At 42.0% G+C, this 23,193-nt stretch overlaps 1 protein-coding gene across 2 annotated transcripts in view; it reads left to right on the plus strand.

The window, feature by feature from the left end:
* The window catches only part of LOC139552252 (serine/threonine-protein kinase NIM1-like), a 28,856-nt gene that overhangs the window by 2,492 nt on the left and 3,171 nt on the right, over nucleotides 1–23,193 (plus strand). Inside the window, exon 2 of one of the 2 annotated variants that reach the window (XM_071363793.1) lies at nucleotides 19,421–19,590. The exons of the other annotated variant lie outside the window; for it this stretch is intronic. The gene's annotated coding sequence lies outside the window, so the exon portion shown is untranslated. The remainder of the gene's footprint in view (nucleotides 1–19,420; nucleotides 19,591–23,193) is intronic. 2 annotated transcript variants of the gene reach the window in all.

Raw genomic sequence — 23,193 nt, forward strand, 5'->3', positions numbered from 1 at the left:
GGCCGTGAGCAGGCAAACAGGCCCAAGCCCCACTCTTACACTAGCCCAAGCCAATGGCATGTACCAGATGCTCAGAAGGCTGTGCTCACACTTACTGGCCTGAGGCCAAACCACATGACCTACAACATTGGACACTTTATGGAACACAAAGCCTTCACTATCTCATCCTGGAATATCCAAGGCCTGAGGTCATCTGCCTTTGGCCTAAAGAGCAGGAACCTGGACTTCACCAAAGAAATCGGAAATACTGACATTGTCATTCTACAGGAAACATGGTTTAGAGGAGACGGACCCACTGGTTGCACTCTAGGGTACAGAGGGCTGGTACTCCCATCCACAAAACTACCAGGTGTGAAACAGGGAAGGGACTCAGGGAGTATGCTAATTTGTTATAGAGCAGACCTAACTCACAATATTAAATTAATCAAAACAGGAATATTTTACATTTGGCTAGAAATTCAAAAGGAAATGATCTTAACAGAGAAAAATGTCCACTTGTGTGCTACCTATATCCCTCTACTAGAATCCCCATACTTAATGAAGACAGCTTCTCCATCCTGGAGGGGGAAATCAGGCATTTCCAGGCCCAGGGACATGTACAAGTCTGTGGCGACCTAAATGTCAGAACCGGACAAGAAACTGACACCCTCAGTACAAGGGGGACAAACACCTGCCTGGAGGTGACAGCATTCCCTCCCCCATATGCCCCCCTAGGCACAACTATGACAACATAACCAACAAAAATGGGTCACAACTCCTGCAGCTCTGTCGCACGCTGGGTATGTACAGTTGAAGTCGGAAGTTTACATACACTTAGGTTGGAGTCATTAAAACTCATTTTTCAACCACTCCACAAATTTCTTGTTAACAAACTATAGTTTTGGCGGTTAGTCGGTTAGGACATCTACTTTGTGTATGACACAAATTTTTCCAACAATTGTTTACAGATTATTTCACTTATAATTCACTGAATCACAATTCCAGTGGTCAGAGGTTTACATACACTAAGTTGACTGCCTTTAAACAGCTTGGAAAATTCCTGAAAATTATGTTATGGCTTTAGAAGCTTCTGATAGGCTAATTGACATAATTTGAGTCAATTGGAGGTGTACCTGTGGATGTATTTCAAGGCCTACCTTCAAACTCAGTGCCTCTTTGCTTGACATGGGAAAATCCAAAGAAATCAGCCAAGACCTCAGAAAAAGAATTGTAGACCTCCACAAGTCTGGTTCATCCTTGGGAGCAATCTCCAAAAGCCTGAATGTACCACGTTCATCCGTACAAACAATAGTGCGCAAGTATACACATCATGGAACCACTCAGCCGTCAAACCGCTCAGTAAGGAGACATGTTCTGTCTCCTAGAGATGAACGTACTTTGGTGCGAAAAGTGCAAATCAATCCCAGAACAACAGCAAAGGATCTTGTGAAAATGCTGGAGGAAACAGGTACAAAAGTATCTATATCCACAGTAAAACGAGTCCTATATCGACATAACCTGAAAGGCTGCTCAGCAAGGAAGAAGCCACTGCTAAAAACCGCCATTAAAATGACTGACTACAGTTTGCAACTGCACATGGGGACAAAGATGGTACTTTTTGGAGAAATGTCCTCTGGTCTGATGAAACAAAAATAGAACTGTTTGGCCATAATGACCATCATTATGTTTGGAGGAAAAAAAAGAGAGGCTTGCAAGCCGAAGAACACCGTCCTAACTGTGAAGCACGGGGGTGGCAGCATCATGTTGTGGGGGTGCTTTGCTGCAGGAGGGACTGGTGCACTTCACAAAATAGATGGCATCATGAGGAAAGATAAATATGGCGATATATTGAAGCAACATCTCAAGACATCAGTCAGGAAGTTAAAGCTTGGTCGCAAATGGGTCTTCCAAATGGACAATGACCCCAAGCATACTTCCAAAGTTGTGGCAAAATGGCTTAAGGACAACAAAGTCAAGGTATTGGAGTGGCCATCACAAAGCCCTGACCTCAATCCTATAGAAAATTTGTGGGCAGAACTGAAAAAGCGTGTGTGAGCAAGGATGCCTACAAACCTGACTCAGTTACACCAGCTGTCAGGAGGAATGAGCCAAAGTTCACCCAACTTATTGTGGGAAGCTTGTGGAAGACTACCCGAAACGTATGACCCAAGTTAAACAATTTATAGGCATGCTATCAAATACTAATTGAGTGTATGTAAACTTCTGACCCACTGGGAATGTGATAAATAAAAGCTGAAATACATTTTTCTCTATTATTCTGACATTTCACATTCTTCAAATAAAGTGAGGATCCTAACTGACCTAAGACAGGGAATTTTTACTTGGATTAAGTGTCAGGAATTGTGAAAAACTGAGTTTAAATGTATTTGGCTAAGGTGTATGTAAACTTCCGACTTCAACTGTAAATAGTTCATGGTAGGTTTCGAAGGGACTCCTATGGTAGGTACACCTATAGCTAATCTCTTGGCAGTAGTACTGTAGACTACTTTATCACTGACCTCAACCCAGAGTCTCTCAGAGCGTTCATAGTCAGCCCACTGACACCCCTATCAGATCACAGCAAAATCACAGTCTACTTGAACAGAGCAATACTCAATCATGAGGCATCAAAGCTAAAGGAACTGAGTAATATTAAGAAATGTTATAGATGGAAGAATGTAGTGTGGAAACCTACCAAAAAACAATTAGGCCACAACAAATTCAATCCCTTTTAGACAACTTCCTGGACAAAACTTTCCACTTTAATAGTGAAGGTTTAAACTTGGCATTAGTAAATCTAAACAGTATATTTGACCTCTCAGCTTCCCTATCAAATCAAAGAAATTCAAACAGAAAACCCAAGAAAATTAACAACAATGACAAATGGTTTCATGAAAAATGCAAAAACCTAAGAAAGAAATTAAGAAACCTGTCCAACCAAAAACATAGAGACCCAGAGTCTTCGCCTTCACTATGGTGAATCACTGAAACAATACAGAAATACACTACGGGAAAAGATAGAACAGCATGTCAGAAATCAGCTCAATGTAATTGAAGAATCCATAGACTTTAACCACTTCTGGGAAAATTGGAAAACACTAAACATACAACAACATGAAGCGTTATCTATCCAAAATGGAGATGTATGGGTAAACCACTTCTCCAATCTTTTTGGCTCTATTACCATGAACAAACAGCAAAAACATATGCATGATCAAATACAAATCTTAGAATCAACTATTAAAGACTACCAGAACCCACTGGATTCTCCAATTACCTTGAATGAACTACAGGACAAAATAAAAACCCTCCAACCCAAAAAGGCCTGTGGTGTTGACAGTATCCTCAATGAAATTATAAAATATACAGACAACAAATTCCAATTGGCTATACTTAAACTCTTTAACATCGTCCTTACATCTGGAATCTTCCCCAATATTTGGAACCAAGGACTGATCACCCCAATCCACAAAAGTGGAGACAAATCTGACCCCAATAACTACCGTGGGATATGCATCTACAGCAATCTTGGAAAAATCATCTGCATTATCATTAACAGTACACTTGTACATTTCCTCAGTGAAAACAATGTACTGAGCAAATGTCAAATTGGCTTTTAACCAAATTATTGTACGACAGACCTCATATTCACCTGCACACCCTAATTGACAAACAAACAAAACAAAACAAAGGCAGTCTTTTCATGCTTTGTTGATTTCAAAAAAGCCTTCAAATCAATTTGGCATGCGAGTCTGGTATACAAATTGATGGAAAGAGGTGTTGGGGGAAAAACATACGACATTATAAAATCCATGTCCACAAACAACAAGTCTGCGGTTAATTTTTTTTCACAGGGCTGTGGGGTCAGACAGGGATGCAGCTTAAGCCACGCCCTCTTCAACATATATATCAACGAATTGGCAAGGGCACTAGAACAGTCTGCAGCCCCCGGCCTCACCCTACTAGAATCTGAAGTCTAATGTCTACTGTTTGCTGATGATCTGGTGCTTCTGTCACCAACCAATTAGGGCCTACAGCAGCACCTAGATCTTCTGCACAGATTCTGCCAGACCTGGGTGCTGACAGTAAATCTCAGTAAGACCAAAATAATGGTGTTCCAAAAAAGGTCCAGTCGCCAGGACCACAAATACAAATTACATCTAGACACCGTTGCCCTAGAGCACACAAAAAACGATACATACCTTGGCCTAAACATCAGCGCCACATGTAACTTCCACAAAGCTGCAAACGATCTGAGAGACAAGGCAAGAAGGGCCATCTATGCCATCAAAAGGAACATAAAATTCGACATACAAATAAGGATCTGGCTAAAAATACTTGAATCAGTTATAGAACCCATTGCCCTTTATGGTTGTGAGGTCTGGGGTCCGCTCACCAACCAAGAATTCACAAAATGGGACAAACACCAAATTGAGACTGCATGCAGAATTTTGCAACAATATCCCCAGTGTACAATGTAAAACACCAAATAATGTATGCAGAGCAGAATTAGGCCGATACCCTCTAATTATCAAAATCCAGAAAAGAGCATTAAATTAAACAACTTAAAAGGAAGCAATTCCCAAACCTTCCACAACAAAGCCATCACTTACTGGTCCTGGGGCTCTGTTCACAAACACGAACATACCCCACAGAGCCCCAGGACAGCAACACAATTAGACACAAACAAATCATAAGAAAACAAAAATATGATTACTTGACACATTGGAAATAATGATCAAAAACAGAGCAAACTAGAATGTTATTTGGCCCTAAACAGACAGTACACAGTGGCAGAATACCTGACCACGGTGACTCACCCAAACTTAAGGAAAGCTTTGACTATGTACAGACTCAGTGAGCATAGCCTTGCTATTGAGAAAAGCCGCCGTAGGCAGCCCTGGCTCTCAAGAGAAGACAGGCTGTGTGCACACTGCCCACAAAATCAGGTGGAAACTGAGCTGCACTTCCTAACCTCCGGCCAAATGTATGACCATATTAGAGACACATATTTCCCTCAGATTACACAGATCCACAAAGAATTTCGAAAACAAACCCAATTTTGAAAAACTCCCATATCTACTGGGTGAAATACCACAGTGTGCCATCACAGCAGCAAGATTTGTGACCTGTTGCCACAAGAAAAGGGCAACCAGTGAAGAACAAACACCATTTTAAATACAGCCCATATTTATGTTTATTTATTTAACATTTGCACCTCGTTACAACACTGTATATATACATAATATGACATTTGAAATGTCTTTATTCCTTTGGAACTTCTGTGAGTGTAATGTTTACTGTTCATTTTTATAGTTTTTCACTTTTGTTTATTATCTACTTCACCTGCTTTGGCAATGTTAACATATGTTTCCCATGCCAATAACGCCCCTTGAATTGAATTGATAGCTCTTTGGTCTGGTGTGAATAGTCAACAAAGTGACCAATACTAGAATGTTGGTATTTACATTAGTACTTGGAACTTTTACTAAAGTCCAGTTCCAATCAAACATGAACTTGTATTGCAGGTGTCCTTCTCAAAGTAAGGTAAATAGGCCTCAATGATAAACGATATTTTAAAAGCGATATTTAAAGTCTGTGTCTCCCTCTGGTGGTACTGTAATGTAACATCAGTCCACCTGAAGATGTCCTGCAGAGAGAGATGAGACGTGAGGGGACTACAGCAGCAGTGTGAGCTGAGGGAATAGTCTCCTCTGTTAGATACAGTACTTCATCTATTGTCTAATTCTAAGCTGTTTTGAAAAGGTTGGAATAAAATTAAATGGTAACACTCTGCTTTTCAGCTTTTAATTATCCTCTAAGATAGTGTCAGATCTGAAAAAGCAGTGTGAGAGGACAGTAGAGGTGAGGGCAGAAGGATTAAATTAACTGACTCCAACAATTATATTCTTGCATAATGAAATAGTTTGGATTCAAAATTGACATGACAAAACAGAGAAACAAAATGTGTTGCCACTGCTTCCCCCTTGTGGTCAGGAGGGGTAGGCTGAGGTTCAGAGGCTGGTGGCAGAGATTGTAGCTGTGGGACAGAGACATCAGAGGGAGCTCGAGATTGTGAAAGCAGCACAGGAGAGAGGTGGAATGCGCTCACAGAGCAAACATAAGCACATATTACACAAACACACTGAGTGACTGATCAAACACACTGAGTGACTGATAGTGATCCTCATTCCTGTTCATGGAGAGCTGCTGTGTTTCATGTTTGTATCCCATCTTAGTGCAACCACCCAATTCAATTTATACTCAACACACCTTGATACGCTGATGCAAGTGATTCATCGTTGTGTACGTGTAGGTATGTACGGCAGGACCAAATTGGAAAGATAGATAGGAGCAAGCCCATGTAATGCTTTGTAGATTAGCAGTAGAATCTTGAAATCAGCCCTAGCCTTAACAGGAACCTACCAGGTACAAGCCTAATTGGTTGTAACCATGGTCACCCTCTTAGATATCACCCTGACCAGCCTGCCCTTTAAATACACCTCTGATGTCTTCAACCAGGATCTCAGCGATCAGTGCCTCGTTGCGTGCGTCCGTAATGGGTCCGCGATCAAACTACCACCCCTCATCACTGTCAAATACTCCCTAAAACACTTCAGCGAGCAGGCCTTTCTAATCGACATAAGAGCACCCCCTCCCCACTGCACTGAGGCTAGGAGACACTGTCACAACCGATCATTTCAATAAACATTTTTCTATGGCTGGCCATGCTTTCCAACTGGCTACCCCCACCCCGGCCAACAGCTCTGCACCCCCTGCAGCAACTTGCCCAAGCCCCCCCCCACTTCTCCATCACCCAAATCCAGACAGCTGATATTCTGAAAGAGCTGCAAAATCTGAATTCCTACAAATCAGCTGGGCTAGACAATCTGGACCCTCTCTTTCTAAAATGATTCGCCGAAATTGTTGCAACCCCTATTACTAGTCTGTTCAACATCTCTTTCGTATCGTCTGAGATGCCCAAAGGTTGGAAAGCTGCCGTGGTGATCCTCTTCAAAGGGGGTGACACTCTAGACCCAAACTGTTATAGACCTATATCCATCCTGCCCTGCCTTTCTAAAATCTTCGAAAGCCAAGTTAACAAACAGATCACCGACCATTTTGAATCCCACCGTACCTTCTCCACGATGCAATCTTGTTTCCGAGCTGGTCATGGATTCACCTCAGCCACTCTCAAGGTCCTAAACGATATCATAACCGCCATCGATAAAAGACAGTACTGTGCAGCCATCTTCATCGACCTGGCCAAGGCTTTCTACAATGGCAATCACCACATTCTTATCGGCAGACTCAATAGCCTTGGTTTCTCAAATGACTGCCTCACCTGGTTCACCAACTACTTCTCAGACAGAGTTCAGTGTGTCAAATCGGAGGGCCTGTTGTCCGGACCTCTAGCAGTCTCTATGGGGGTACCATAGGGTTCAATTCTCGGGCCGACTCTTTTCTCTGTATACATCAATGATGTCGCTTTAGCTGCTGGTGATTCTCTGATCCACCTCTATGCAGACGACACCATTCTGTATACATCTGGTCCTTCTTTGGACACGGTGTTAACAAACCTCCAAACTAGCTTCAATGCCATACAACACTCTTTCCGTGGCCTCCAACTGCTTTTAAACCCTAGTAAAACCAAATGCATGCTCTTCAACCGATTGCTGCCCGCACCCGCCTGTCCAACTAGCATCACTACTCTGGACGATTCTGACCTAGAATATGTGGACAACTACAAATACCTAGGTATCTGGTTAGACTGTAAACTCTCCTTCCAGACTCACATTAAGCATATACAATCCAAAATGAAATCTAGAATCTGCTTCCTTTTTCACAACAAAGCCTCCTTCACTCCTTCATGCTGCCAAACATACCCTCGTAAAACTGACTGTCCTACCAATCCTTGACTTCGGCGATGTCATTTTCCATATAGCCTCCAACACTCTACTCAGCAAATTGGATGCAGTCTATCACAGTGCCATCCGTTTTGTCACCAAAGCCCCATATACTACCCACCACTGCGACCTGTATGCTCTTGTTGGCTGGCCCTCGCTACATATCGTCGCCAAACCCACTGGCTCCAGGTCATCTTTAAGTCTTTGCTAGGTAAAGCCCCGCCTTATCTCAGCTCACTGGTCACCATAGCAACACCCACTTGTGAGCGCTCCAGCAGGTATATTTTACTGGTCATCCCCAAAGCCAACACTTACTTTGGCTGCTTTTCCTTCCAGTTCTCTGCTGCCAATGACTGGAACGAACTGAAAAGAATCACTGAATCTGGAGACTTGTATCTCCCTCTCTAACTTTAAGCATCAGCTGTCAGAGCAGCTTACTGATCACTGTACCTGTACACAGCCAATCTGTAAATAGCACACCCAACTACCTCATCCCCATATTGTTATTTATCTTCTTTCTATTTTGCACCCCAGTATCTCTACTTGCACATCTATAACTCCAGTGTTAATGCTAAATTGTAATTATTTCGACCTCTATGGCCTATTTATTGCCTTAAGGGAGTTATCTTCTACATTTGCACACACTATACATAGATTTTTCTATTGTGTTTTTGACTGTACGTTTGTTTATGTGTAACTCTGTGTTGTTGTTTTTGTCACACTGCTTTGCTTTATCTTGGCCAGGTCGCAGTTGTAAATGAGAACTTGTTCTCAACTGGCCTACCTGGTTAAATAAAGTTGAAATAATAAATAAAACACAGGAAGCCAGTGTAGAGAGGCTAGCACTGGAGTAATACGATACATTTTGGGGGGTTTTAGTCTAGATTCTAGCAGCTGTGTTTAGCACTAACTGAAGTTTATTTAGGGCTTTATCCAGATAGCCGGAAAGTAGAGCATTGCGGTAGTCTAATCTAAGTGACAAAAGCATGGATACATTTTTCTGCTTCATTTTTGGACAGAAAGTTTCAGATTTTTTCAATGTTATGTAGTTGGAAAAAAAGGTGTACTTGAAACGGTCTTAATATGTTCGTCAACAGAGAGATCAGGGTCCAGAGTAACGCCGAGGTCCTTCACAGTTTTATTTGAGACAACTGTACAACCATCAGGATTAATTGTCAGATCCAACAGAAGATCTCTTTGTTTCTTGGGACATAGAACTAGCATCTCTGTTTTGTCTGAGTTTAAAAGTAAAACATTTGCCGCCATCCACTTCCTTATGTCTGAAACACAGGCTTCCAGTGAGGGCAATTTTGGAGCTTCACCATGTTTCATCAAAATGTACAGCTGTGTATCGTCGGCATAGCAGTGAAAGTTAACATTATGTTTCTGTATGACATCACCAAGAGGTCAAATTTATAGTGAAAACAATAGAGGTCCTAAAACGGATCCTTGGGGAACACCAAAATGTACAGTTATTTGTCAGAGGACAAACCATCCGCAGAGACAAACTGATACATTTTTCAGACATATAAGATCTAAACCAGGCCAGAACTTGTCCGTGTAGACCAATTTGGGTCCCAATCTCGTCAAAAGAATGTGGTGATTGATGGTATCAAAAGCAGCATTAAGGTCTAGGAGCACGAGGACAGATGCAGAGCCTTGGTCTGACACCATTAAAAGGTAATTTACCACCTTCACGAGTGCAGTCTCAGTGCTATGATGGGGTCTAAAACCAGACTGAAGCGTTTCGTATACATTGTTAGTCTTCAGGAAGGCAGTGAGTTGCTGCACAACATCTTTTTTTTGAGAGGAATGGGAGATTTGATATGGGCTGATAGTTTTTTATATTTTCTGGGTCAAGGTTTTGCTTTTTCAAGAGAGACTGCCACTTTTAGTGAGTTTGGTACACATCCGGTGGATAGGGAGCCATTTATTGTGTTCAAAATAGGAGGGCCAAGCACAGGAACCAGCTCTTTCAGTAGTTTAGTTGGAATGGGGTCCAGTATGCAGCTTGAAGGTTTAGAGGCCATGACTATTTTCATCAATGTTTCAAGAGATATAATATTTAAAAACTTGAGTGTCTCTCTTGATCCTAGGTCCTGGCAGTGTTGTGCAGACTCAGGACAACTGAGCTTTGGAGAAATACGCAGATTTAAAGAGGAGTCTGTCATTTGCTTTCTAATGATCATGATCTTTTCGTCAAAGAAGTTCATGAATTTATCACTGCTGAAGTGAAAGCCATCCTCTCTTGGGGAATGCTGCTTTTTAGTTAGCTTTGCAACCGTATCAATAAGACATTTTGGATTTTTCTTATTCTCCTCAGAAAAATAGGATGATCGAGCAGCAGTGAGGGCTCTTCGATACTGCACGGTACTGTCTTTCCAAGCTAGTCGGTAGACTTCCAGCTTGGTGTAGCGCCATTTCCGTTCCAATTTTCTGGAAGCTTGCTTCAGGGCTTGGGTATTTTCTGTATACCAGGGAGCTAGTTTCTTATGACAAATGTTTTTTGTTTTTAGGGGTGCGACGTCATCTAGGGTATTACGCAAGGTTAAATTAAGTTCCTCAGTTAGGTGGTTAAACGATTGTGGGCTATACTTGGCCTTGTCTCAGGATAGTAAGTTGGTGGTTGAAGATATCCCTCTAGTGGTGTCGGGGCTGTGCTTTGGCAAATTGGGTGGGGTTATATCCTGCCTGTTTGGCCCTGTCCGGGGGTATCGTCGGACGGGGCCACAGTGTCTCCCGACCCCTCCTGTCTCAGTCTCCAGTATTTATGCTGCTATAGTTTATGTGTCGGGGGGCTAGGGTCAGTCTGTTATATCTGGAGTATTTCGCCTATCTTAATCTCTCTCACTCTCTCTCTCGCTCTCTCTCTCTCACACACCTACCTAGGACCACCTGGCCTGATGACTCCTTGCTCTCCCCAGTCCAGCTGGTCGTGCTGCTGTTTCAACTGTTCTGCCTGCGGCAATGGAACACTGACCTGTTCACTGGTCATGCTACCTTGTCCCAGACCTGCTGTTTTTAACTCTATAGAGACAGCAGGAGCGGTAGAGATACTCAGAATGATCGGCTATGAAAAGCCAACTGAAAGTTGCTCCTGAGGTGCTGACCTGTTGCACCCTCTACAACCACTGTGATTATTATTATTTGACCCTGGTGGTCATCTATGAACATTTGAACATCTTGGCCATGTGCTGTTATAATCTCCACCTGGCACAGCCAGAAGAGGACTGGCCACCACCCATAGCCTGGTTCCTCTCTAGGTTTCCTCCTAGCCACCGAGCTTCTGCACCTACATTGCTTGCTGTTGGGGTTTAAGGCTGGGTTTCTGTACAGCACTTTGTGACATCAGCTGATGTAAAAAGGGATGTAAGAAGGGCTTTGATTGACAGAGGTGCAAATATACCTGTATTTGTAACTGGTTTGATAGTAATAGGCAAATCTGCTCCATGTAAAGATGACTGCTATTTTAGTAATCTGATGCATACAGTTGAAGTCGGAAGTTTACATACACCTTAGCCAAATACATTTAAACTCAGTTTTCCAAGTACAAATTCCCTGTCTTAGGTCAGTTAGGATCACCACATAATTTTAAGAATGTGAAATGTCAGAATAATAGTAGAGAATTATTTATTTCAGCTTTAATTTCTTTCATCACATTCCCAGTAGGTCAGAAGTTTACATACACTCAATTTGTATTTGGTAGCATTGTCTTTAAATTGTTTAACTTGGGTCAAATGTTTCGGGTAGCCTTCCACAAGCTTCCCACAATAAGTTGGGTGAATTTTGGCCCATTCCTCCTGACAGAGCTGGTGTAACTGAGTCAGGTTTGTAGGCCTCCTTGCTCGCACACGCTTTTTCAGTTCTGCCCACAGATTTTCTATAGGATTGAGGTCAGGGCCTTGTGATGGCAACTCCAATACCTTGACTTTGTTGTCCTTAAGCCATTTTGCCACAACTTTGGAAGTATGCTTGGGGTCATTGTCCATTTGGAAGACCCATTTACGACCAAGTTTTAACTTCCTGACTGATGTCTTGAGATGTTGCTTCAATATATCCACATATTTTTCTTTCCTCATGATGCCATCTATTTTGTGAAGTGCACCAGTCCCTCCTGCAGCAAAGCACCCTTCACAACATGATGCTGCCACCCCCGTGCTTCATGGTTGGGATGGTGTTCTTCGGCTTGCAAGCCTCCCCCTTTTTACCTCCTATCATACCGGTGGTCATTATTGCCAAACAGTTACATTTTTGTTTCATCAGACCAGAGGACATTTCTCCAAAGAGTACCATCTTTGTCCCCATGTGCAGTTGCAAACCGTAGTCTGGCTTTTTTATGGTGGTTTTGGAGCAGTGGCTTCTTCCTTGCTGAGCGGCCTTTCAGGTTATGTCGATTTAGGACTCGTTTTACAGTGGATATAGATACTTTTGTACCTGTTTCCTCCAGCATCTTCACAAGGTCCTTTGTTGTTGTTCTGGGATTGATTTGCACTTTTTGCACCAAAGTACACTCATCTCTAGGAGACAGAAAGCTTCTCCTTCCTGAGAAGTATGATGGCTGCATGTTCCCATGGTGTTTGTACTGCGTGCTATTGTTTGTACAGATAAACATGGTACATTCAGGTGTTTGGAAATTGCTCCCAAGGATGAACCAGACTTGTGGAGGTCTAGAATTTTTTCTCTGAGGTCTTGGCTGATTTCTTTGGATTTTCCCATGATGTCAAGCAAAGAGGCACTGAGTTTGAAGGTAGGCCTTGAAATACATCCACAGGTACACCTCCTATCAGAAGCTTCTAAAGCCATGACATCATTTTGTTTAAAGGCACAGTCAACTTAGTGTATGTAAACTTCTGACCCACTGGAATTGTGATACAGTGAATTATAAGTTAAATAATCTGTCTGTAAACAATTGTTGGAAAAATTACTTGTGTCATGCACAAAGTAGATGTCCTTACCGAATTGCCAAAACTATAGTTTGTCAACAAGAAATTTGTGGAGTGGTTGAAAAACAAGTTTTAATGACTCCAACCTAAGTGTATGTAAACTTCCGACTTCAACTGTATAGTAGGTAGGCTAGCTTGCAGTCACAATAATTAACTTCTGTTTTTTGCTGGCAGGATAGTGCAAAGGTACATCTGGTTTGATTTGCTGCTCTAGGTAAAGATATGCATGGCTGAGTTTGATGGACAGATCAATCCTAACACTGTTTCTTCTGCTGTCAGTTTGGTGCTAAATTTACCAGAGGCATAAATATCATACCCCCCAAGAAATGAAACCTCCCCTGTTATTGTAACGGTGAGAGGTTAGGATGTCTTGGGGGTATGATATTGGTGCATCTGTAACTTTCTCACTCATCATTATTCACGATTCATTCAGGATTATCTGTAATCATGGTAGCATCCACATTCATGTAGAAGTGTTAGAAACATATTATATTCTTATTTACAATTAAAGTGACTCCAAAATGACACAATACATTATTTACCATTCATTTCTATCGGCCACAAAATAATCTGAAACACAACCAAAACAAACAGCAAATGCATTCCAAAAAATTGGGTCACAAGCTTGATGTAGTCATTGCGTGCTAGGAATATGGGACTAAATACTTCACTTTTTACTACTTTAATACACATATAAGTGAATTTGTCCCAATACTTTTGGTCCCTTAAAATGTGGATGAAAATACCCTGAAATTAAAGCTGACAGTCTGCACTTTAACCTCATAGTTATTGTAGCATTTCAAATCCAAAACAACAACAAATGTGTCGCTGTCCCAATACTTTTGGAGCTCTCCGTAGCTTTAACTGTAGTACACACAAATGGAAGAGGTGTCCAACTGTAGAGAGTTCTACAGAATATGCAAGAGTGAAATTCATCTACAGTAGTGACTTTGTATGCTTTTGGTATAGTGTTCCTGCTGTTTACTTGACTGCAGTCATGTTGGTTTGTGAAAATGTTTAGATATTGTTGTGGAAATTCTTACACAGTATACTTGAAGTCAATCTTAAATGAGTCATTGTTTATTGTCAGCGCGCTGGAGAGGTTCCAACAGACTTAATGCACCATAGTGAACGTCTGTTAGGAGCTCTAATGGGGCAGTCCTGTTTAGTTCTCTTATATACTGCAGACAAGGCATATTTACATGATTAATTAATCATTGACGTTTGCTTCATTCATGTGACCGACCAATACCTCACAAGGCTTCTTCTCTCTAAGCTGAGACCTTGAAACTGAGATATCCCTTTTTCTTAACAAGGTTCTGGGTGTACTGCCAAATTGCGGACCCTGATAGTGAGGATTCGTTCAATCAGTCACTTGCATGAGCACAGAAAATGGTTATTAGAAGAAATGTATAAAATAGAAAAGCACCAACATTAAATTTTGCATCACAATATTTTCATGACGGCAGTGATATGAACGATCATTGTCTTCGAACTATATTTGAAAGTGGATTTGTTATTTGAGTTTAATTTCACAGAGAATGAGGGTTAAAAGTATCACAACAATTCTCATGAATTCATGCATTTATTTTAGAACAAGTAATCCTTTAATCAAATAATGGTCATTTCCTGCAGAAGAGTGTTGTCATTGCTGGAGTCTGCCGTCTACACTGCCAACCTTATGCCCTTTCTGGTGACGTATGGGGAACCGACATGTGTGTTTTAACACGGGTCCTCTACTCAGGTAAACAAAGCCTGTATCTATTCAAGCCTTTAATCCAATAGATAGATGTCTGCCCCCCCGCACCAGTCATCCCCAGAGAGAGAAAGGAAGCTAACTGTTCCTTTACGTAAGATACCAGGAAGACTCCCATATTCAAGAAATTAAGACGCTGTTCCCCCTCAGGCCAAGGCAATACGTCAATTATTGCGTATTGATTGACCTCATTAATTTGGATCACAAACAATAGTTAATCCTCTCCCTCATAGAGAGTTGAATAACATGTAGGGCACCTTGGGTAGCAGGTACCCAGGTATGTAGGGGTTAAATTGAGATGGGTTAAGTAGTAGAACTGTTATGAACCTTGTTGCTTTTATGTAAAATAAATAAATGGCTAAATCCATGAACATCAAGCGTGTTATTTTCCAACGTAAAATAATGGAGCTTCACACAGGAAGGTGTGAAGGTGCTCCTACACAAAAAATGCTTTAGCACATAAAACGTATACCAGAAGACACAGTATTGATGTCACTTAACTACTTATCACTAGACTGCGAACAGCTAGTATGAGTCCCATTGTATTTCTCTCTCGCACAAGGGCAAGTTCAGTACACCTGAAAATGAGGGGCTGCATTTGAGCAACTTGTTGTTGTTAGATTTACTGTAATCTCTTTATCTGTGGTGTGCTGTGTCTATGAAGGGAATAGGCCAAGCTAATCTCTCTCAGGGAACATTGAGTAACAGTGTTACATGACGTCTGGTCCTCCCCGTTGCTCACTGCAATCAACAGGTCAACCTTGTGTGGCATGGCAGGAAGCCCTTTGGTTGCATAGCACATGTGTTCTCTACAGTCAAGGCCAAAGGGTCCAAAAATGCACATTCCTTCACCTTCCTAAAACCCTATGCAGTGCACTTACAGTGCTGTGAAAAAGTATTTGCCATTTTCACATTTTCTCTACTTTTTGCGTATTTTTGTTATCAGATGTTCAACCAAAACCTAATATTATATAAAAGGAACCTGAGTGAACAAATAACACAACAATTACATACTTATGTAATGTATTTCATAAACAAAGTTATGCAACACCCAATGGCCCTGTGTGGAAAGTAATTTACCCCTTACACTCAATAACTGGTTGTGCCACCTTTAGCTGCAATGACTCCAACCAAACGCTTCCTGTAGTTGTTGATCAGTCTCTCACATCGCGGTGGAGGAGTTTTGGCCAACTCTTCCAGGCAGAACGGCTTTAACTCAGCAACATTTGTGGGTTTTCAAGCACCAACTGCTCATTTCAAGTCCTGCCACAACATCTCGATTGGAATTAGGTCTGAACATTCCAAAGCTTCAAATATGTTACCTTTTAACCATTTTCATGTAGACTTGATTGTGTGTTTTGGATATTTTGTCTTGCTGCACTTCAGCTCACAGACTGATGGCCTGACATTTTCCTGTAGAATTATCTGATACAGAGCAGAATTCATGGTTCCTTCTATTAAGGCAAGTCGTCCATGTCCTGAGGCAGCAAAGCATCCCCAAACCATCACACTACCACCACGCTTGACCGATGGTATAAGGTTCTTACTGTGGAATGCAATGCTTGGTTTTTGTATTAGTCACATGCGCCGAATACAACAGATGTAGACCTTACAGGGAAATGCTTACTTACAAGCCCCTAACCAACAATGCAGTTTAAAAATATGAATAATAAATAGAAGGAACAAGTAATTAAACAGCAGCAGTAAAATATCAATAGCGAGACTATATACAGGGGGTACAGTACAGAGTCAATGTGCGGGTGCAACGGTTAGTCAAGGTTATTGCGCTAATATGTACATATACGTAGGTAGAATTAGAGTTATTAAAGTGACTATGCATAGATAATAACAGAGAGTAGCAGCGTAGAAGGAGGGGGCCATACAAATAGTATGGGTAGCCATTTGATTAGCTGTTGAGGAGTCTTATGGCTTGGGGGTTGAAGCTGTTTAGAAGCCTCTTGGACCTAGACTTGCCACTCCGGGACCGCTTGTCGTGTGGTAGCAGAGAGAATAGTCTATGACTAGGGTGGCTGGAGTCTTTTACAATTTTAAGGGCCTTCCTCTGACACCGCCTGGTATAGAGGTCCTGGATGGCAGAAAGTTTGAGGAGGGGACTGAGCACGCACCACTGAGGGGCCCCTGTGTTATGAATCAGCGAGGCGGATGTGTTGTTACCTACCCTTACCACCTGGGGGCGGCCCGTCAGGAAGTCCAGGATCCAGTTGCAGAGGGAGGTGTTTAGCCCCAGGGTCCTTAGCTTATTGATGAGCTTTGAGGGCACTATGGTGTTGAACGCTGAGCTGTAGTCAATGAATAGCATTCTCACATCGGTGTTCCTTTTCTCCAGGTGGAAAAGGGCAGTGTAGAGTGCAATAGAGATTGCATCATCTGTGGATCTGTTAGGGCAGTATGCAAATTTGAGTGGGTCTAGGGTTTCTGGGATAATGATGTTGATGTGAGCCATGACCAGCCTTTCAAAGCACTTCATGGCTACAGATGTGAGTGCCACGGGTTGGTAGTCATTTAGGCAGTTTACCTTAGTGTTCTTGGGCACAGGGACTATGGTAGTCTGCTTAAAACATGTTGGTATTACAGACTCGGTCAGGGAGAGGTTGAAAATGTCAGAGAAGACACTTGCCAGTTGGTCAGCGTATGCTCGCAGTACACGTCCTGGTAATCCGTCTGGCCCTGCAACCTTGTGAATGTTGACCTGTTTAAAGGTCTTACTCACATCGGCTGCGGAGAGCGTGATCACACAGTCATCAGGAACATCTGGTGCTCTCATGCATGTTTCAGTGTTATATGCCTCGAAGTGAGCATAGAAGTAGTTTAGCTCGTCTGATAGGCTCGTGTCACTGGGCAACTCTCAGCTGTGCTGTCCTTTGTCGTCTGTAATGTTTTGCAAGCCCTGCCACATCCGAGTATAGTACAATTCGATCTTAGTCCTGCATTGACGCTTTGCCTGTTTGATGGTTCATTGGAGGGCATAGATGTTGCCTGTAATCCATGGCTTCTGGTTAGGGTATGTACGTACGGTCACTGTGGGGACAATGTCATCGATGTACTTATTGATGAAGCCAATGACTGACGTGATGTACTCCTCAATGCCATCGGAACAATCCCGGAACATATTCCAGTCTGTGCTAGCATGTTGTCCAAAAAGTTATACTTTTGACTCATCTGTCCATAGTAAATTATTCCAAGAGTCTTGATGATAATCAAGGTGCTTTTTGGCAAACTTGAGTCAACTTTTTGGACGAGATGGGTCCCATTTATTATAATGGCACAAGGCGAGACCCACATGCAGACACAGGAGGCAGATGGTAAAGCTCCGATATTTATTATAACAAAGGGAGTAGGCAAAGGCAGGTCGGGGACAGGCGAGAGGTCATAAACCAGGTCCGAGTCCAAACAGTACCAGACGATAGGCAGTCTCGAGGTCAGGACAGGCAGGGGTCAGAAACCAGATCTGAGTCCAAAACAGTACAAGGGGATAGGCAGGCTGGTAGTCAGAAAAGGCAGAGTGGTCAGGCAGGCGGGTTCGGAGTCAGTACAGGCAAGGGTTGAAACCAGGAGGACTAGAACAAACAGAGACTGGGAGAAATAGGAGCAAGGAAAAGTCAAGCTGGTTGACTTGGCAAACAAGACAAACTGGCACAGAGAGACAGGAAACACAGGGATATATACACTGGGGATAATAAGCGACACCTGGAGGGTGTGGAGACAATCACAAGGACCGGTGAACCAGATCAGGGTGTGACAATTATGTCTGGTTGAAAATCAACAAATCGGAAGTTTTGGAATGGCCTAGTCAAAGTCCAGACCTAATCCAAATTCAGATTTTGTGGCAGGACTTTAAACGAACAGTTCATGCTGGAAAACCCACAAATGTCGCTGAGCTAAAGCAGTTCTGCATGCAAGAGTGGGCCAAAATCCCTCCACAGAGATGTGAGAGACTGATCAACAACTACATGAAGCATTTGGTTGCAGTCATTGCTGCTAAAGGTGCCAAACCAGTTTTTGAGTGTAAGGGGGCAATTATTTTTTCACACTGGCGAATTGGGTGTTGCATAACTTTGTTAATTAAATAAATAAAATAAGTATCCAATTTTTTTGTTATTTGTAAACTCAGGTTCCCTTTATCTAATATTAGGGTTTGGTTGAAGATCTGATAACATTCAGTATCAAAAATAGAGAAAATCAGAAAGTGGGCAAATACTTTTTCACAGCACTGTATATATATATTTTTTAATGTAACCTTTATTTAACTAGGCAAGTCAGTTTATAAGAACAAATTCTTATTTGCAATGACAACCTACCGGGGAACAGTGGGTTAACTGCCTTGTTCAGGGGCAGAACGACAGATTTTTACCTTGTCAGCTCAGGGATTTGATCCAGCAACCATTCGGTTACTGGCCCAATGCTCTAACCAAACAGCTGACAGTATCCCCCCCCCCAAAACAGCTGAGTTGGCTGGGAATACTGTACATGTTATGATCCCATCTACCCTTATTCTGCATGCTCTGTAGCCTTTTACATTAGCAACTTGAGGAGATTGGGATACATCTAAATAGAGCTTGGGGATTAGAGTGCATGACACCACCTTGATCCCTTATTTGCGGGGGGAGGGTATAGGAGACACCGTCAGAGACAGGTGAGGAGAGTTAATTTTACGTTGACTCTGCAGCTTGAATAGGCTGATGCTCTCCAGGACCATTACCAGGCGTACAGATCAGAGCTGGGGAGACCTGGGAGAACAGCTATAGACATATTCTGAGACCGTCAGTGGAAATCTGAACCGAAAAGCTAAATGGAGTTGGATATTTGTATTTCAGAGTTTAACAGACATTGAGGAGGATTGGAGATCTCCCGCTTGCTCCATAGAAAGGATTTGATGGATTTTACCATGACTTCTGAAGCTGCTGTGTGGGTATCCAAAGGTGCTGAGAATCATGAAAATGTCTGATATGGGATAAAAGCAGAGCGACAGCTTTCAAACTTGAAGGTGAGATATGTAAAAAGATGTTCTCTCTTCTCAAGCTGGTATTATCGTATAAATCATTGTAAAACACTGACAATAACTTTCTTTCTAAAACATCAAATGTTGATGCACTGTAAAACTATTATAATATTATATAATAGTAGGGGAGAGTGGGTTAAGTTGAGCCAAAGGAGTAAGTTTAGCCACCGTTGTTTTTAGAAACCATACACAAAATGTATAATTTGACCAAATATTTAGGAGCCATGGTTGAGCCAATGGAAAGTTGAGCAAATTGAAGAGTTTTCTTCCCAGGTGAAATGCAAGGCATTATCACTGGGACATGATGTAACAACAGGGCCTGGCTAGGGTTTCAAAGTTACCAGTAATTCACCAATGTTACCGGAATCTTGGAAAATCTATGGCAATCTATCGTAACTTTGGTCATTTATACACTACCGGTCAAAAGTTTTAGAACCCCCACTCATTCAAGGGTTTTTCTTTATTTTTACTATATTCTACATTGTAGAATAATAGTGAAGACATCAAAACTATGGAATAACAAATATGGAATCATGTAGTAACCAAAAAAATGTTAAACAAATCAAAATATATTTGAGATTCTTCAAATAGCCACCCTTTGCCTTGATGACAGTTTTGCACACTCTTGGCATTCTCTCAACCAGCTTCACCTGGAATGCTATTCCAACAGTCTTGTATGTTGAGCACTTGTTGGCTGCTTTTCCTTCACTCTGCGGTCCGACTCATCCCAAACCATCTCAATTTGGTTGAGGTCGGATTGTGGACGCCACGTCATCTGATGCAGCTCTCCATCACTCTCCTTCTTGATAAAATAGCCATTTCACAGCCTGGAGGTGTGTTGGGTCATTGTCCTGTTGAAAAACAAATGATAGCCCCACTAAGCCCAAACCAGATGGGATGGTGTATCGCTGCAGAATGCTGTGGTAGCCATGCTGGTTAAGTGTGCCTTGAATTCTAAATAAATCACAGACAGTGTCACCAGCAAAGCACCCCCACACCATAACACCGCCTCCTCCATGCTTTACAGTGGGAACCACACATGCGGAGATCATCCGTTTACCTACTCTGCGTCTCACAAAGACACGGCAGTTGGAACCAAAAATCTCCCATTTGGACTCCACACCAAAGGACAAATTTCCGCCGGTCTAATGTCCATTGCTCGTGTTTCTTGGCCCAAGCAAGTCTCTTCTTCTTATTGGTGTCCTTTAGTGGTGGTTTCTTTGCAACAATTCTACCATGAATGCCTGATTCACGCAGTCTCCTCTGATCAGTTGATGTTGAGATGTGTCTGTTACTTGAACTTGGCAAAGCATTTATTTAGGCTGCAATTTCTGAGGCTGGTAACTCGAATGAACTTATCCTCTGCAGCAGAGCTAACTCTGGGTCTTCCTTTCCTGTGGTGGTCCTCATGAGAGACAGTTTCATCATAGCGCTTGATGGTTTTTGCGACTGCACTTAAAGAAACTTTCAAAGTTCTTGAAATGTTCCAGATTGACTGACCATCATGTTTTAATGTAATGATGGACTGTCATTTCTATAGGGCCATCTGCTGTATACCCCCCTACCTTGTCACAACACAACTGACTGCCTAAAATGCATTAAGATGGAAAGAAATTCCACAAATTAACTTTTAAGAAGCTGTTAATTGAAATGCATTCCAGGTGACTACCTCATTATTCTGGTTAAGAGAATGCCAAGAGTGTGCAAAGCCGTCATCAAGGCAAAGGATGGCTATTTGAAGAATCTTAAATGTAAAATATTTTTTATTTTGTTTAACACTTTTTTGGTTACTACGTGATCTCATATGTGTTATTTCATAGTTCTGATGTCTTCACTATTATTCTATAATGTTGAAAATAGTAAAAATAAATAATAACCCCTTGAATGAGTGGGTGTTCTAAAACTTTTGACCGGGAGTGTACTTTAAAAAAAAGTATTCATATATATATTAGAAAATTCTTATATCTGTGTCCTTGAGTTTGTAGTAGATAGACCATATGGTTCAAGAGCAAATAGCCTACTTAATGAAAAAAGCATCTAATCAACAATGTCATTATTTGCAATGACCTCTTCAACTCTTTCAACTATTGACTTTGTCCACAAGTGCCACCAGTTTGACACAAAACATTGACAACAAATACATATTGACATAGTAAAATAAATCTAAGTGTGTAATTTTTTGGGGAAAGGATATTAAATTCTGAAACTCATATTAGACACCAATGTTATTCACTAAGTTGATGGTTAATATTTAGAATAATTTTTTTTACAGCTTTGTCATTCTATTTTTTTGTTGTTGAAATAATTGCATTTATTTATTTCATATACACTAAACAAACATATAAACACAACATCTAAAGTCTTGGTCCCATGTTTCATGAGCTGAAATAAAAGATCCCAGAAATGTTCCATATGCACAAAAATCTAATTTCTCTCATATGTGGTGCACAAATTTGTTTACATCCCTGTTAGTGAGCATTTATCCTTTGCCAAGATAATCCATCCACCTGACAGGTGTGGCATATCAAGAAGCTGATTACACAGGTGCAACTTGTGCTGGGGACAATAGAATGCGCAGTTTTGTCACATACCACAATGTCAAAGATGTCTCAAGTTGAGGGAGGGTGCAATTGTTATGCTGTCTGCAGGAATGTCTACCAGAGCTGTTGCAAGAGAATCGAATGTTCATTTCTTTACCATAAGCCGCTTCCAATGTTGTTTTAGAGAATTTGACAGTACGTCCAACCGGCCTCACAAACGCAGACCACATGTAACCACGCCAGCCCAGGGCCTCCACATCCGGCTTCTTCACCTGCGGGATCATCTGAGACCAGCCACCCGGACAGCTGATGAAACTGTAGGTTTGAACAACCGAAAAATTTCTGCACAAACTGTCAGAAACCGTCTCAGGGAAGCTCATCTGCGTGCTCGTCGTCCTCACCAGGGTCTTGACTGACTGCAGTGCGACGTCGTAACCGACATCTTTGGGCAAATGCTCACTTTCGATGACCACTGGCACACTGGAGAAGTGTGCTCTTCACAGAGGAATACCAGTTTCAACTGTCCCGGGCAGATGGCAGACAGCATCTATGGTGTTGTGTGGGCAAGCAGTTTTCTGATGTCAATGTTGTGAACAAAGTGCTTCATGGTGGCGGTGGGGTTATGGTATGGGCAGTCATAAGCTACGGACAACGAACACAATTGCATTTTATCAATGGCAATTTCCATGCACAGAGATATTGTGATGAGATCCTGAGGCCCATTGCCGTGCCATTCATCAGCTGCAATCTACTCATGTTTCAGCATGATAATACACGGCCCATGTTGTAAGGATCTGTACACAATTCCTGAAGGCTGAAAATGTCTCAGTTCTTCCATGGCCTGCATACTCACCAGACGTCACCCATTGAGCATGTTTAGGATGCTCTGGATTGACGTGTACGACAGCGTGTTCCAGTTCCCGCCAATATCCAGCAACTTTGCACAGGCATTGAAGAGAAGTGGGACAACATTCCACAGGCCACAATCAACAGCCTGATCAATTATATGCGAAGGAGATGTGTCATGCTGCATGAGGCAAATGGTGGT

This window comes from Salvelinus alpinus, chromosome 24 (assembly GCF_045679555.1).
Source record: "Salvelinus alpinus chromosome 24, SLU_Salpinus.1, whole genome shotgun sequence".
NCBI lineage: Eukaryota > Metazoa > Chordata > Actinopteri > Salmoniformes > Salmonidae > Salvelinus > Salvelinus alpinus.